Below are 15,625 nucleotides of genomic sequence, written 5' to 3'. Positions count from 1 at the left end.
ATTGCGTACCCTGTAGTCACGAGAAAGAACAAATATAGTGTCTATTGGCATCACTTTCTTTCCGGGTTATTTCTCTTAAAACTTATAATGCCGTTTTGAAACAGGTTTAAAATCAATGTTGCGGTGCGTGACAGTTAATTTAATGGTGTGGGGTTATGTAATAGGGTTATTTATTCTTGCATATTGCTGGATTTATTATTGTACTGTGTGGGTTTAAAAGGGAGGCTACATTAGAAAAATAATCCATTTAATAACGGCTTCGTGTATTTTTTTTACTTTAGTGAGCTTTGGTTATTTTGAGGGCGAGTCATTGAAATATGGTTAAAATGTATATATAGAAGATATTCAGAATTATTCTAAAAGTTTAAATGTCAATGAAATTAGGCATCCTTCTTAGTTTAATAAGAAAAAGCATAATCAATAGTTTATCACAATTTTCAAAAGTAAAAATTGCTTATTAAAAAAATGTTTAATCTTGTAGATCTGTGTTATAAAATACAGAACTTAATTATAATGCATATTATAACTACAAAAAACTGTTTTTATGAGACAAGTATTGTTGCGCATTACTTAATGGGATTTGATTAATATCTTTTTATGTTAAAAAATTATTTATTTAAAATTATTACATTTAGATTAAAATACTTATATGGAAATTTATTAAATCGATTTTGTATTCTATACATTTTTTGGCCTATATATCCGCCTCTCAAAAATTCGATAAATAATGTTACTAAAATGATGATTTTTCGTATGTTTTCGAATAAAGTACGTAAAAAACACATAATTTTCAAAATATTTAAATCATAATAGAAATATAAAGCATGTTTATATGAACTCTAAAAAACAGTATTCTACCCATTTTCTGATCTTTATGCGCCTTTCGATTGTTATTTATGTTCTATTAATTGTTTCTTTCTCTATTTATTCTTAAAAATTGCTTCATTAGTCTTTTTTTTTTTAGTTATTATTGAGCATAACCTAAATGGATCTGATTAAACTCTCTTAACTCAAATCAAAAGACTGTTAAGAATTAACCCAACCAAACTCATTTATTTAATTATTTAGTACATAGGGTGAATAGTGTTTTTTTTTTTTAAATTAAAGTCTTAATTGACGACGACTATAATGCTAAAAGGGCAAATAAGATGACAAATAATTATAAATCCATTTCTATTATTCCATTTTTGGAAAAAAATTGAAGGTATTTTAAAGAAGTAAGTTTAAAATATATTTATAAAATTTAATTTTTTAGTGAAGGTGGGGTTTTTTCCAGGTAGATCTGCTGCACAAGCTGTAAGAGCGATTACGTCTGACATAATTCAGGGCTTGGAAGAGGGGAATTATATATATCTTTATCAGTGTAGCATATTTTAAACGCATTTGAAAGCATTAGTGATATTCTCATACAAAAATTAGGTTGCGGTGGTTTTTCTAAAAATGTTTCAGCCCTATTTTGTTCTTATCTTTTTGATAGAAAACAGAGAGTTTTAGTTAATAATGAACTATTTATTTCATAACCATAAGGGCATGAGATGTTTGGGCTCCTTGTTAAGTCAGCTCCTTTTCTTTATTTATATAAATGAGTCACTGTCATATTTATAGCCCTTTACGTTTTTACTTATAATTTGCAGATGACACAAATATAGCTTGCAAGGAAAAATCTAAGCCCGATTTAAATTCTGCAATTTTATTAGCCAATGAGCGGGCCCTAGGCTGGTGTTAATGGAGCAATAATCTGCTTTAAAATTGTGATAAATTGTGATTGTTTGGGTCTTGGGAAATAAACATTGATTTTGGAATAAGCGCAAAAGTTAAGTTATGTGCAATATTTGTACCACGAATTGCAAGAGATACTTTAAATGTAACACATTGAAGGTGATTTATTTTGCCTTCTTTCACACGAAATTGCTATATAGTATCACTTTCTGAATTGGTTCTTCGGCAATTGAGAATTTTTCGTATACAAAAAAACCTGTAGGAATGATCGCACAATTGGAACCATTGGAATCATTGGTCATAACATCTTCTTTCTTTTGGGATTAATGACATTGACAATGACCTTAAGCATAATTTTTTTAACATTTTTAGAGATTGATGCAAATCCTTCGAATTACACAACTCTCCACTGAATGTCCACCGACGTGCTATATGGTAGGCATTAAAGATAGTTTAAATATAAATCTTTATAATAAATTGCCTAATAAGATAACATTGTTAAAGATCATTAAAGATAATTAAAGATGTTTAAAAGTATCATTAAGCGCAACTGCTAACTCAGTTTTACTGAATACTTAACTGAAGAGTTTCTAAGACATTGTTTTTAAAAAGGCTGTCAACATATTTATTGTATCACTAATCTGAATATTGTTTATTATAAACAATTTGTAACGTAAATGTAAACAACATATTGTTTTAGATTTGTTTGGATTTTTTTTTGTAATTTTTTTTTCTTTGACTTGCTAACAGTCCTTTTTGTCCGGTTTTGGAATAGATACCGCATTTGCCGCTTTCAACGCTAATAGAACATACTGTTCTCGAGAACTCTCTTTAGATAAAGAAGTGTAGTTTCGAGGCCAATAACAGCAATATCAGGGGTATGATTCCATCAGCCTTATATGGATTAAACTCACCCACTGCTTTCAGGTATTAGTTATTCAGTTATTCTTATAACATCAAGATTTCTAAAATGTTCTTGTTGAAAGAAAAAATCTAATATTTGTTAGTATAAATGTTATTTTTTTACTTTTATTATACATTTATTTTGTCCCTTTTTTTTCTTAAACAATTATCCTTTGCCTAACTTAAACTGATAAGCATATTTTCCTGTATAAGACACCGAAAAGAAATAAAGAATTAACTCAAAAAATTACAAAATTTAGCACTTATATATTAAATCATTTAATATCAAGTATTAAGGTTGCATTCTTAAAAAATTATTATATAAAATGTTGTTTCTTTGGTGCTCATTCATAATTTTTTTTAAATAATATTATTCATTCCTTTATATTTATTTAATTGATAACTACAGGGAGGGCCAAGAACATAGTTAATTATAATGAGGACTTGCGATCTAAAAAATACAAAGCTTGTCATAGAACAATAAAAGAATAAACCATGGATGTAGCATATAAGTTAAAAAAACTGAAACGTTCTTTTTACAAGACAATTATATTTAAGCATAACTTAAATGGATCGCATAAGCATATATTTATGCATAAGACACAGGAAAAAAATTGAAAATTAAGACAAATATCTCATGCAGTTTAATAGTTTGTTTTACTTATTTGTTGTTAACTGCATTATAATTAAAATATATTAAAAGTTTATGCATTAAATAATAACAAAAAAATTATATATTTTTTTCCTTAAAAAAATGTTTAATGTACAATTACAATGTTAAAGCTAAAAAATAAGCCAAAAAAGAAAATAACAATAAACTAAAAAAAAAATAGAAATAAAAATTTAAGAATAAATAATAGAGCAATGTCGTACTTAAGTTAAAAAAATTAAACCTACAATTTGTGATTCTGCATACCTCAAATGGCTTTGATTAGCATTTTATAACAAAAATTCTTCTACATACATAAAATTGAATGAAATGTTTATTACTGCCATATATTAACCCTTGTACTGTTTCGCACAGTTCCCTTTCATATATTTTATCGTAAAAACCACTAAAATACATAACCAACAGCGGGTACTTAATAATTTATACTCAACTTTTATTACATCTGCGATAAAACCCTGTTTGAAAATCATTTAATATTTATATTTTGGAAATTTAAGCTTTACATTTTGCCACGTTCAGTCGGCAATAAGGTAGAATATTTGTGCAAAAAACATATTATTTTTTAATAAATTATTGATGGATAACCGTCCATAAATTCAAAACTAGCTTATACATTTTTTAGTAATTCATAGGCGTTAAAAACACTTTTATATATGGATTATTCACAAATCTAGTTGGTATCTAAAAACTTTAAATAATATTTGTAAATAAATTTCAAAATACTTAGTGCCTTAGGTTTTTATGCAGCTGTTATTTGTTAAATACAATACTCAAATTACGACACGTACAGATAAATGAGAATTATAGGTATTTAAGTAAAATCCTGTTAAAATGTTCGAAGCTTGTTCGCCACAGTTTGAAAATGTTCAACAGATCGTATAGTAAAGGCTACATTATTCGGTCCTCTTTGTGTTATATATTTTCCCATTTTCACGGAATATTTTAGGTAGGAAAAACCCAACTTTCGAACGAGGAACTAATCAAATTTAAAGTGAAAATTCCACATTTCTGCTAAACTTTCACTGGCAGAATACGAGGCAAAAGGCAGCCTCAGCATTTCATTTAAGCATTGAATGAAGTTCTATGTAACGTCGTAAAGTGCGCGCGTGCATGGTCTTTGTTGTTAAATCCAAATTGAGGAAACTAAGATTGTAAATATGATATGGTTATTATTGTACTAAAAAAATAGGTCAAGAATTATATGTCTTTTGCCAAATATTCTCATTTTATCTCCTGGCTTAAATTTTGGTCATATAAACAATCTATGTGTATTTGCTTAGGGCAATACATTTGATGGAGTTTAAGATAATTTATAATTATCACACAAAATCAGTAATCATACATTAAAAGCTAAAAAAATATTATAATTTCAGCGAACTATATAATTACAGTGAATTATCAGGACGCACTAAGAAACTTAAGCTTTGATGGCTCTATTTATACATATTGTAGGCGGGGTCGTGTATGGAACATCATCCACTTATATATCGATATTCAGTACTAAGATGTTCGAAATTTACAGTTAAAGTAGTAAAAGAAGCTTAGGATAGAGCAATTAAATTATGTCATAAAATAATGTTCTCCAGAATTATTGCTGATCTGCCTCTATAAGACAGTGCTGAAGATAATGTTGAGAGTACAACCTCTGCGACGTGTATCTGCAAAGTAGTGTCCAAAATTCCTAGTATTAAAATGGCCACGCTGTCACTATTAGATGGCAGCTTTACTGCTAATAAGCTGGAGACCTTAGAAGTTATGCTACGTTGATACCTCTTTTAGTTCTCAGGCCCTGACTTGCACAGCTAAAGAATGCTAGGGTAATCATCTACGAAAGAATGAAATAGGCAATCAATATTTATACCTTATATTATTACAATAGTATTAAGACCTTCATTATATGTCTCCCGGCAAAGCGAGACATAAAAATAAATAAATAAAAAAAAGACAAAAAAAAGTGAAAAACCATTGCATATTGCAATACGCCTATCAAATTCACGGAGGTAGCCCTGCACCACATCGTGAGGATGATAAAGGGCGCTTTTGAAAATTGAAAGGCTTGTTGTGGAGTATTCCTGAATATCAAAAAAGCGTTTTTCATATCGTAATTTTTGGCCAGAGCATGGCCTCAGTTTTTTTAGCAGTGTATATCTGCTGAGCTTAATAGTGAGTTTATTAAAAGGATGGTGACTACGGAAGAATATACCAGGATAGGAAAGAGTAATACCTTTAATTTGATAGTATCCAGTAGTCGATGACCTAATTAATTATCTAAATAAGGTAGCTCTGTACATGCAGGCCTGCAATGACTCTCTGGTAGGGCTTTGTCCTTTCCCAGTTATCCACAATATAGAGCGGTGGTGTCTCTCAGAGGGACTAACCCCAAAAACGCAGAGCTTCTACTTTTTATAAGTAAAAGTTAGTATCTTGGTCTAGTTTTACCATAATTGTTTTACAAAATTCAACCCTCCTGTTAAAATCATTTTCCAAAAGTTCTTGCACGAAGTGAATTTTATAAGGACGGAATTTATTTTATTTTAGTTAGTTAGTTACTTCAACCCGTGATTTTGGCATGCGAATTTCTTGAGCGGTTTTTCGCAATGAACTGTGGGGATTTTCACCGAAACATTGCAAAATTTTCACTCATCATTTGTTGAGGATTTTGGCCGACCAAATCTAGTTGATCTAGTGGCAGCACTAAAGAAAGGTCTTTAATGCTGCCAGTATTGTCGAGCCTCTTTACTATTTTCTGAGCAGTTGATAAAGTAATTGAATTTCGATTTAGAAATAAATCATTAAATAAATTAGCGACCTATTTCTATGGTCTAACACGATCTCCATAATCCCTTAACCTTATTGATCCATTGGGCCATTTCGGACAATATCGAACTTGGCGAATTTATTAATCAAAGTCAGTGTCCCACCTACCACCTGTGACACAAAAAATTATCAAGAGTTACATAATTTATATTTTAATGTTTAATGGTAGAGTTTTTAAGAATTTTGATTTTTAATTGTTGGTATTTGAAAAGAGTTCAAAATTGATATAGGGTGTTATACATGTAATATGTTAAGAATTACTCATAGAATCCAAAAATGCATTAATAAATGAGGTGGTCTATTTAAAATAATAAAGTTGAAAGCTGCCCAGTCTTCTTGACTATATTAAGAGAGAGATATTTTTGAGATGTTTTTCAGAAAAAAATAAAAGAGAAGTGACCTGTCGGAGCATTTTTTGAACCAGGTAATTCGTTTACCTGTAAAAGATATTTCTTCGGACTTTTTGGACACACGGTATAGATAGTTATTTAAAAAAAACTTGTTTAATGATTTGAGTGACTTTTTCATTCAGGAATACAGGAATAACAAAGATTATACCAAAAGCAATTAATTAAATTTAAAATTAAAATATGTAAATTAATCGACATGAAAGTATCATAACTAAAGAGTGATAAATAAATACTAATTAAAAATACTTATTCTTATGTAGAATCTTAACGTAATAATAAATCAGTCTAAACGCAGTACGCGTATAGTAAAAATCTCCTATATAAGCTTGGCTCGTGTTTTTTTAACTGTATATTGATCTAGATAATTGTCAATTTTGCGAGAGTATTTTTTTACTACATTTTCAATAAGTCATATTTGGATTTAATGAAAAAAAAATTTTAAAGTGGTATAATGACTGTTTGCAAACGTTGTTTTAAAGCAATAACAAAATCTTCACCAGGTATTCAGTGTCACGGACTCGCACTACAGATCTATCGAAGACCGACGATCTAAGTACGAAGTCACTCGGCTCGGACGATGCTGCAGGAAATAACAGCGTACTATTGGTTCTCCAATCAATGCAGCGGAAAATGCAACGACTGAGGGAATCGGTTGAATTTTGTTCAAATAAAATTACCGATTTCGAGGAGAAGCTTGGGGATGTAAACTGAAAGAGAATGTTGCTAGTCAAAATAAAAAAATTAATTCTTTGGCACAATCACTACGATGTAATAACATTCAAATTCATGACATACCTGAAAATAAGAATGAAAATCTTCAAATTTTAACTTCTACATTATCTTCAACATTAAAAATGTTCTTAAAATCGAGATCAAGCCAGATATGATTGACAGTGTTTATAGAGTGCCTAGCACGGTTAAAAAAAAATCTAAAAATATCATTGTTAGGTTTTTGTCCAAGATTATCAGGAATGGTTTTTTGGAAGCTGCAAAAAACAGTAGGAAACAGGCGGAATTTCAGCATTGATTTAAAATCCATAACCTGGCTAAAAAAAAAAATTATTTCCATCAATGAACATTTAATGCCAGAAACCAAACTTCTGTTGAAGCAAACTCGTGAGGTAGCAAAGATGAGGAACTATAAGTTTGTCTGGGTTCAAAATGGAAATATTCTGGTGCGGAAAACTGAAAAATCCAGGATTTTTTTCATCTCAAGTACTGAAGATATCGAAGTAATATAAAGGTTTTTCTTTTTAACTTTTTTTTCTTTATTATTTGTGTCAAAGAATTGTTGATTTTTCTTATCTTCTTAATCTATGGCTTTGAGCATAATTTATCAAAATGCCCAAGGGCTGCGAACAAAATTAAATATTTAGGCAAAACATTTTGGCAAATAAGCCGGATATTGTCTATATCACAGAAATATGGCTCAATTCCTACATTATGGATCATGAACTCATAGATCTACGGAAATATGCAGTTTTTCATAGGGATCGCGAATACTGCCAGCAAAAAACTTGATGGATGCGGGGTGCTTATCGCGACAAAAAAATAAATTTAATGCATTTTAATGCCTCAGTTTCATAGTGACGCTAAGGATGTCTGGATTACTGCCAAGCTAGAAGGTAACAGAACTTTATTTGTATGTTGTATTTGCCTTCCTCCCAACAATAAGGAGGCTTTATGCTGTTTTCTTCAAAGTTGGTAGACCTAAGGTTCCCTAATGAATCTGTAGTATTAATGTACGGTGATTTTAGTTTTTCATCTACCAAGTGGCTTCAAATGCCAAACAATCTTTATTTAGACCCCTACAATATAGAGCAACAATATTCTGCTTTGATTCAGAATTTGGCATCACAACATGAGGCAATTTAATACAGTGTTTAACAGCGACAATAAAATCTTAGAACTGATTATTATTATTACTGTATATTCCAACAAATTAAATTGTATCAAATGTCACTCATTGCATAACCTCTTTAGTGCCTGATAAAACCCATTCATCCGTGCATTGAATTTTTGTACGATGTTTGACTTCAGAATAAAGTAACTTTTAATAATAACATTTACTGTAATTTTAAAAAGCAGATTACTTAGAAATTTTGCGTCAATTATCTGAAGTGAACTGGCAAACAAGGTTTAAAGGCAAATTTTTACAAAACTGTAGGTATTGATGAATTTTACCATGTCATTTATGATATAATAAACAAATTTGCACCTACATATTCAAAAAAAAATTTTCACCACTGACCATCTACACTGACTTCAGTAAAGCATTTGACAAGATTAGCCATAATATTCTCCTGGCTCGACTCGCAGACATCGGTGTGGATGGTAGCGTCTTGAGATGGGTGGAATCTTATATTAAAAAACCATTCACGTACGTCTCACTTCAAGGATTTTGTTCTGAGTCTTTTATTCCGTCATCTGGTATTCCACAGGGCTCCCATTTAGGACCCCTTTTTTTATTATATACATTAATAATATAAAATCTTGTTTAGATTACACTAAATTTCTATTATACGCCGATGATCTTAAAATCTACGGTACGATATTTAACATCGCCGACTGCCTTAAAATCCAAAGTGATTTGACTCGACTACGAGCCTACTCTTATAAAAATAGTCTCTTTCTTAACATTAAAAAATGTCAAAGTATAACCTTTTCAAGAAATAAAAATAAAATAAATTATCAATATAAAGTTAATGATGTTTGTTTACTTAAAGTGAACTACTTACGCGATTTGGGAATTACATTGGAGTCTAAACTGATGTTTAACATTCATATTGATCTAATAGTAACAGAACCTTCTAGATTGTTGGGTTATATTTTTCGTAAATGTGAAATGTATTCTGGTTCTCGAGCTATTAAATGTTTATTTAATACATTTATTCTTGGCAAATTGAACTTTGGTAGCATTATATGGAACCCTAAGTATGAAATTTACTTTGATCGATTGAAGAGCATCCAAAACAAATTTTTAAGATTTCTTTCTTTTAAACCTGCTTCGGTTCATATCAAGATATCAATTCAATTCGAGAACATTTTGCGCGTGATTTCACTTCTCGATAGACGTTTGATAACTGATGTTTCGTTTTTATATAAAGTAATGAATTGTCAGCTGAACACTCCTTCTATTTTGTTACTTTTTTAATTTAACATTTCTCAAGTCAACATCAGATCAAGCGATATATTTTTTATTCCATTCAGGAAAACAAATTATGATCAGAACTCTCCATTATGTAAAATAACAAAAAGTTATAATTTGTACTGCAATTCATTAGACGTTTTTAACATGTCACTTAATACAGTTAAAAATACTTTAAAGCGAAATATTGTCTTTGAAAGTTTATAAGGCTAATGTAGAAATTTAGCTTTAAAAAATTACGTTTTTTTAAGTCCTTTATATTCAAATTATTTTGATTTATGTACTTAACCATTTAATCTTTATATTATTCTTAATAAAATAGTATATTTAAGTTAGTTAAGATAAGTTTGTGGATACCTTTTTGGGCTTGTAGCCTGTTTAAATAATATCATACATTTTCGCAAAGAGACTTTGATAATTTTATACGTGTTTTGCCTAAAAATAAATTAAATTAAAGAAATTTCAAATTTGACTAACCATTTTTCTTCAACGTATTACTAAAAATCTTGATATTCCTAGTGGTAGAACAGAAAATGTCATTAAATTTAAATCTATTTATATTCTGGAGTTGTAATACGGCAACAGAAAATTAATAAAAATTTAATTCCCATAAGAATTTTATGCGAGTAAGGTCATTGGGCTCATTTGTCAAGTCTAAAAGTGAAAAAACAATTATTTAATCTATTTATCAGCCATTCTACTTATGTTTCCTTTATCCAATTTATCTTTTGCATCGATTGCACTGTGCATACAAAAAAATATCCTTTCTCTTTTATCGCCGATTTTGTTAAATTTATCAACGTTTTTCAGAGACAATGTTACGAGAGTCACGAATTTTCCGCAGGCGAGGCGTGTTTCAGCGGCAAATATAAACGCCGTATGATAATTCCCTTTACCGAAAGGAAATCGTTATTTGGTGTATGTTTTGCTCGACACGAGGCATATTATTATGTTAATCGATAGAGTAATAGGATAATATTTTAAGAATTGAATAATACAAGGCGAAGAACTTAGAAACTTTATAATATCTTAGTCTGAGAATTGTATTGTGTTTTTTATGTTATTGAACAAAAAAAACACAATTTTCATAAGATCCAGATAGTAATTTAAAATTCATAAGTTGAAAATTATGAAGATTTAAAAAATGTTTTTTTAAATGTAGTCCCAAAGTTTACAGAATAGAATACTATTCTACTATTCTATTCTGTAAACTTTGGTAGTACACTCAGTTTGATTCAACAGAACGTAGCTCCTCCATTTTATTACATTTCAATCCTAATAAATCCTAACCATCTAGCTATTTTATATCTGTAAACCCTAAGTTTCTTATTTCCATTATGTGGAGTCAACATTTCAGCAAAATATACCTTAAAAAAGTCAGGCTATTTCTAAAGAAACATTTTTTTAGTATTCGACAAATACTGTAAAATTTCTAAGCTTCTTAAGTTAATTTCGTTTCCTTGACAATTTTTCCAAAGGCTTTTTTTTAATTAATAAATAACTATTGTGACTATCCTTCAAGCTATTTGCTATCTCAGTCCATTTTAAAGTAAACAAGTTAATCTAGCTTATTAATTGCTTAGCATTCATGAAAAAATACGTTTTTTTTTTAAATATAATTGTGCTCAACATTAAATATTTGTTGAAAAACAGTAAATTTCTCGTTTGCCCTTAAGCTCTCTCTCTACTAGTATCTCTATAGACTAAATTGCGCATCAGATAAACCGACTGATGTAATCCTTTCAGATTTTAACAACTTCAAAGGTTCCAGAAATTTTTTAATTTTTTCCAAGCGAAAATTTCTTTAATTTAACCGGCTCTGGACTTAATTAAAAACTCTGTTTTGATTGACGTGCGCTTCCGCCTCCTTACGTTCCGTTACCTGCTGGCTGTTAAACGATTTTTCCAGCACGTTTTCGACCTCCGGTAGAACAGATTAATTACTTTTTTAAATTTGGTAAACTTTGGAAACAGAACGCACTTTTACCTTTTCCATTATTATAAAAAATCGGCATTTAAAATGCAGCTTTTTTGTTTAAATTTAGAACGTTTGTTGAAACTTTCTATGGCCTTAGTAGCTAGTTACAAATTTAAAGCTTCATTGTTTTATATTTAACTTCAAATAAACTTGTGAAAAGTTGAGACAATTAGTTAACATATTCACCGATTCTGTATTGTCAAGTTTATACAAATTTTCAAAACAAGAAATTTTTATCTATACAGGGTGTAACATAAGTGATGACTTTAATTTTAAGGGGTGATTCCTTGTTATATTTTAAGTAAAAAAGTTCATATAAACATATGTCCGGAAATGCTTCGTTTTCGAGATACAGGGTGTTAAACTTTTTTTTTAAATCGATTTTTATTAATATCTCATAAACGCATTTACCGAATTTGTTGAAATCTTTTGAAACATTTTGTTAGTCACTTTATAAGGTACCTTTTGGAATTCTCACATCTGGCCTAGAAATGTCAGGGGCGTGCCCACGGGCTAAGTCGGATGATTTTTTTGTAAAAAAAATATCGCCCAGTACATTCTTTGTAAGTATGATATTTCTTTTAAATAAAGCATCTAAAAATGAAACTTTTTTGTCTCTTAAATTTTTTGCGTATAACATAGAATTTTTTTTTCGTTTAGAAATAAATAATTAAAAATTATATCTCAGCACGTCTCGGGCCTCCATAAAAAAAAATGCTTTAAAATTAACTGACAAATTACCAGCATGTTTATTATTTAACAACTAAGAAAAAACCTTAAATAATTTTTTTTGCAAAACGCATACTTGACCGAAAACAAAAATTAATAAGATGCTATTTTTGATGTTTAAATTTTAATGCAATGGCGCCGCAAATGGTTACCTATTTAAAATTTATTTGTTGTTTGTGTACGCCACCATTTTTTTTGTGCGAGATATTTGTACAAATTTAAGCAATTAAAAATACGATCGCTTAACTTTTGGGAAAAATAATAAAAACTTTAGTTTTAAATATCATCAAAATGTTATTAAATCAAATGCTCGAAATGAGAACCACGACTGTCAATACAAGCACGCAATCTTCTTCCCATCGACTGGCGCACACGTTCGAAAATTCCTGGTGTGTTGCGTATGACATTAGGAGAGTTTACAGTTCGGTTTCTCAAACATTCGTGTTCATTCACAACTGGCGTCGCATAAACAAGCAATTTCAGATATCCCCAAAAGAAATAGTCCAGCGGATTCAGGTCTGGAGATCGTGCTGGCCATAGCTGAGGTCCCCCCCGACCTATCCATTGCTGAGCAAAAGTATTATTTAGATAGTTTCGAGCGACAAGACTAAAATGAGTAGGTGCACCGTCGTGCATAAACCACATGGTATTTCTTGTTGCTAGTGGTACGTCTTCTAATAAATCTGGCAATTTTTCTTCTAAAAATTGTCTGTAAGTATCACCATTCAGCCTAGGAGGGAGAAAGTGCGGTCCGATAAGATGATCACCGATAATTCCGGCCCAAACATTCACGGAAAACTGCTGTTGAAATCCACCTTCTCCAATGGCATGGGGATTTTCAAAGTCCCAAAGATTGTTATTGTGGAAGTTTCTGATGGCTTCCCGTGAAAAACAGGCCTCATCTGTGAAAAGAATTTTAGGCGTAAAATTTGGATTCTGGGCAGTTTTTTGAAGAAACCACTGGCAAAACTCTAATCGTGCAGGAAAATCTGTTGGCAACAGTGCTAGCTTGCACCAGCTGAATGTGGAATGGATAAAGTATGGATAAGTTGTGTGCAAAACCCTCCAAACACTTTCGTGGCTGATGTTAAACTGTAACGATAATCTTCGCGTACTAGTTGACGGATCGTCTTCCACTGCTTGCAGAATTGCTTCCTCTAGTTGTGACGTCATTATTACCCTCGGTCTACCAACGCGCTCAGCATGAGCATTGACAGATCCAGTCTTACACAGACGGGCATGGAGTGTTATGAAAGTTCTTTCTGCTGGTCTATCGGGAAAGCGTTCTTGATAAATTCGACGGGCTTCTGCACCATTTCCATCTGCAAGGCCATAAATGAAATGCATTTGAGCTAATTCGGCGTTATTCATAGTTATCTGCACAGTAAAACACATTCAACTAACAGTACCCAGTACCTGGTAAATGTTAATGTAAGACATGGGAATGTTCTTATCAGAGAAATTTTTATACATACCTGCATAAATATGTAGTATTCCCAATAAAATCAATTTTGAAGCATTTTAGGTTTTTTTTTATGGAGGCCCGAGACGTGCTAAAATATGGTTTTTAAAATTTATTTCTAAACGAAGCAAGATACGAAAAAAAATTAAGAGACAAAAAAGTTTCACTTTTAGATGCTTTATTTAAAAAAAATATCATACTTACAAAAAATGTACCGGGCGATATTTTTTTTACAAAAAAATCATCCGACTTAGCCCGTGGGCACGCCCCTGAAATTTCTAGGCCCGATGTGAGAATTCCAAAAGGTACCTTATAAAGTGACTAACAAAATGGAAAGATTTCAAGAAATTCGGTAAATGCGTTTATGAGATATTAATAAAAAATCGATTAAAAAAAAAAGTTTAACCCCCTCTATCTGTTCATATGTTTATATGAACTTTTTTACTTAAAAAATTACAAGGAATCACCCCTTAAAATTAAAGTCATCACTTATGTTACACCCTGTATATTATTTCTTTATTAAATGAACATATAATAATGTTAATTTGTGTTAGACTTTGGATTAAAAATAAAAAGTAGAAAAAGATACAACCTATTCTAAGAACGAAAATAACATCTTTAAACCAAAAAAAAATTAACCGCTTCTAAAAAATGTCGAATGGCAACACCACATGCAAAAGCTCAGTAATGCGCAAAATGTCATCTTGTCAAATGACTTTGTGTTTACTCTTGCCAATTGGGAAGTTCTGTATTTTTTCTTTAGTTTTCGGTTGAAAGAGAAAAAATGTCTCATTTGATAATTTTTGTTCGGATAGTAACATACGTATAAATAACATAACAGTCACTTGTGCTGCACCATGGAAAAAAGGTGATTCAACATTTATTGTCACAAGTAAATATCGATACTGTTATAATATCAGATCAACGGAGAACCGTCATTATAAAGGACTTTAATGTAAAATGTCTGTGAATTACAAGATTCATTATACTTCTAAATTCAAATATTTTTTTTTATATAAGTACCTATCTATTCATAGGCAATAAAGAATAAAAAACTTGAGTTTTGTCCATGGTTTTATTAACAGGACTGATTTTAGGTTTTTTTGTTGTCTTGGCAGAAAAGTAGCATGTTAAAAATTTGATTATTAAAACATGAATTATTATGAAATATCTAATATTTAAAAAATATTTTATTTCCATAAAAATGCTGTGATAAAGTACGTTAAAAAACGCACAAAGAAGTTCATAAAAGGTAATATTGTTTATAATTAAAGCATAATCTATTAATATTAAATATTTATCAGGTAAATATTTTTTGACGATGGCGCTGGTAAAGATTCCTTGTCAAACCTTAGCAATGCGATCATCAATGCGTGCATGTTAATATAGATATCTTCTAATCGTCTATCGTCTTCTAAAAGTAGTTAGGGCCTTTTACCACCTATTATATAAAAGCCACAATGAAGTAAATTTAGAAGAAAGGCATGTTAATTAAGGCTTAGAATTACTGCCTGATATAATTCTGGCTGAAATAAAGCTGGTATTGAGAAAAACAGAAAACAAACAAAAGACCCCTAGAGGACGGCGTAGCTCCCACTAAGATGCTGCGTAGCTGCATTTTAGACAAGTTATCAAAAAGTTTTTAATCTCTGTTTTTTTAACAGCATCGTACCAGGCAGGTAATACAACGCCATCTCAATTCAGACGACAGTCAAACTGGAAAATAAACTAGATTTTTCCAGCGAATAGAGCAGGTCGGGTTCCGCAGAGGATTTGAAACCAATGACCA

General features: G+C 30.5%; 1 protein-coding gene and 1 long non-coding RNA gene across 4 annotated transcripts in view; one reads left to right on the top strand and one right to left on the bottom strand.

Moving 5' to 3' along the window:
* The window catches only part of LOC126734433 (uncharacterized), a 109,024-nt gene that overhangs the window by 53,494 nt on the left and 39,905 nt on the right, over window positions 1-15,625 (bottom strand). The window lies entirely within an intron of this gene.
* Window positions 1-15,625, top strand: part of LOC126734429 (adhesive plaque matrix protein) — a 93,222-nt gene that overhangs the window by 63,466 nt on the left and 14,131 nt on the right. The window lies entirely within an intron of this gene.

Source organism: Anthonomus grandis, chromosome 3, assembly GCF_022605725.1.
Source record: "Anthonomus grandis grandis chromosome 3, icAntGran1.3, whole genome shotgun sequence".
Classification (NCBI taxonomy): domain Eukaryota; kingdom Metazoa; phylum Arthropoda; class Insecta; order Coleoptera; family Curculionidae; genus Anthonomus; species Anthonomus grandis.
Note: the sequence above shows the minus strand (reverse complement) of the source record. Positions and strands in the feature narration are given on the sequence as shown.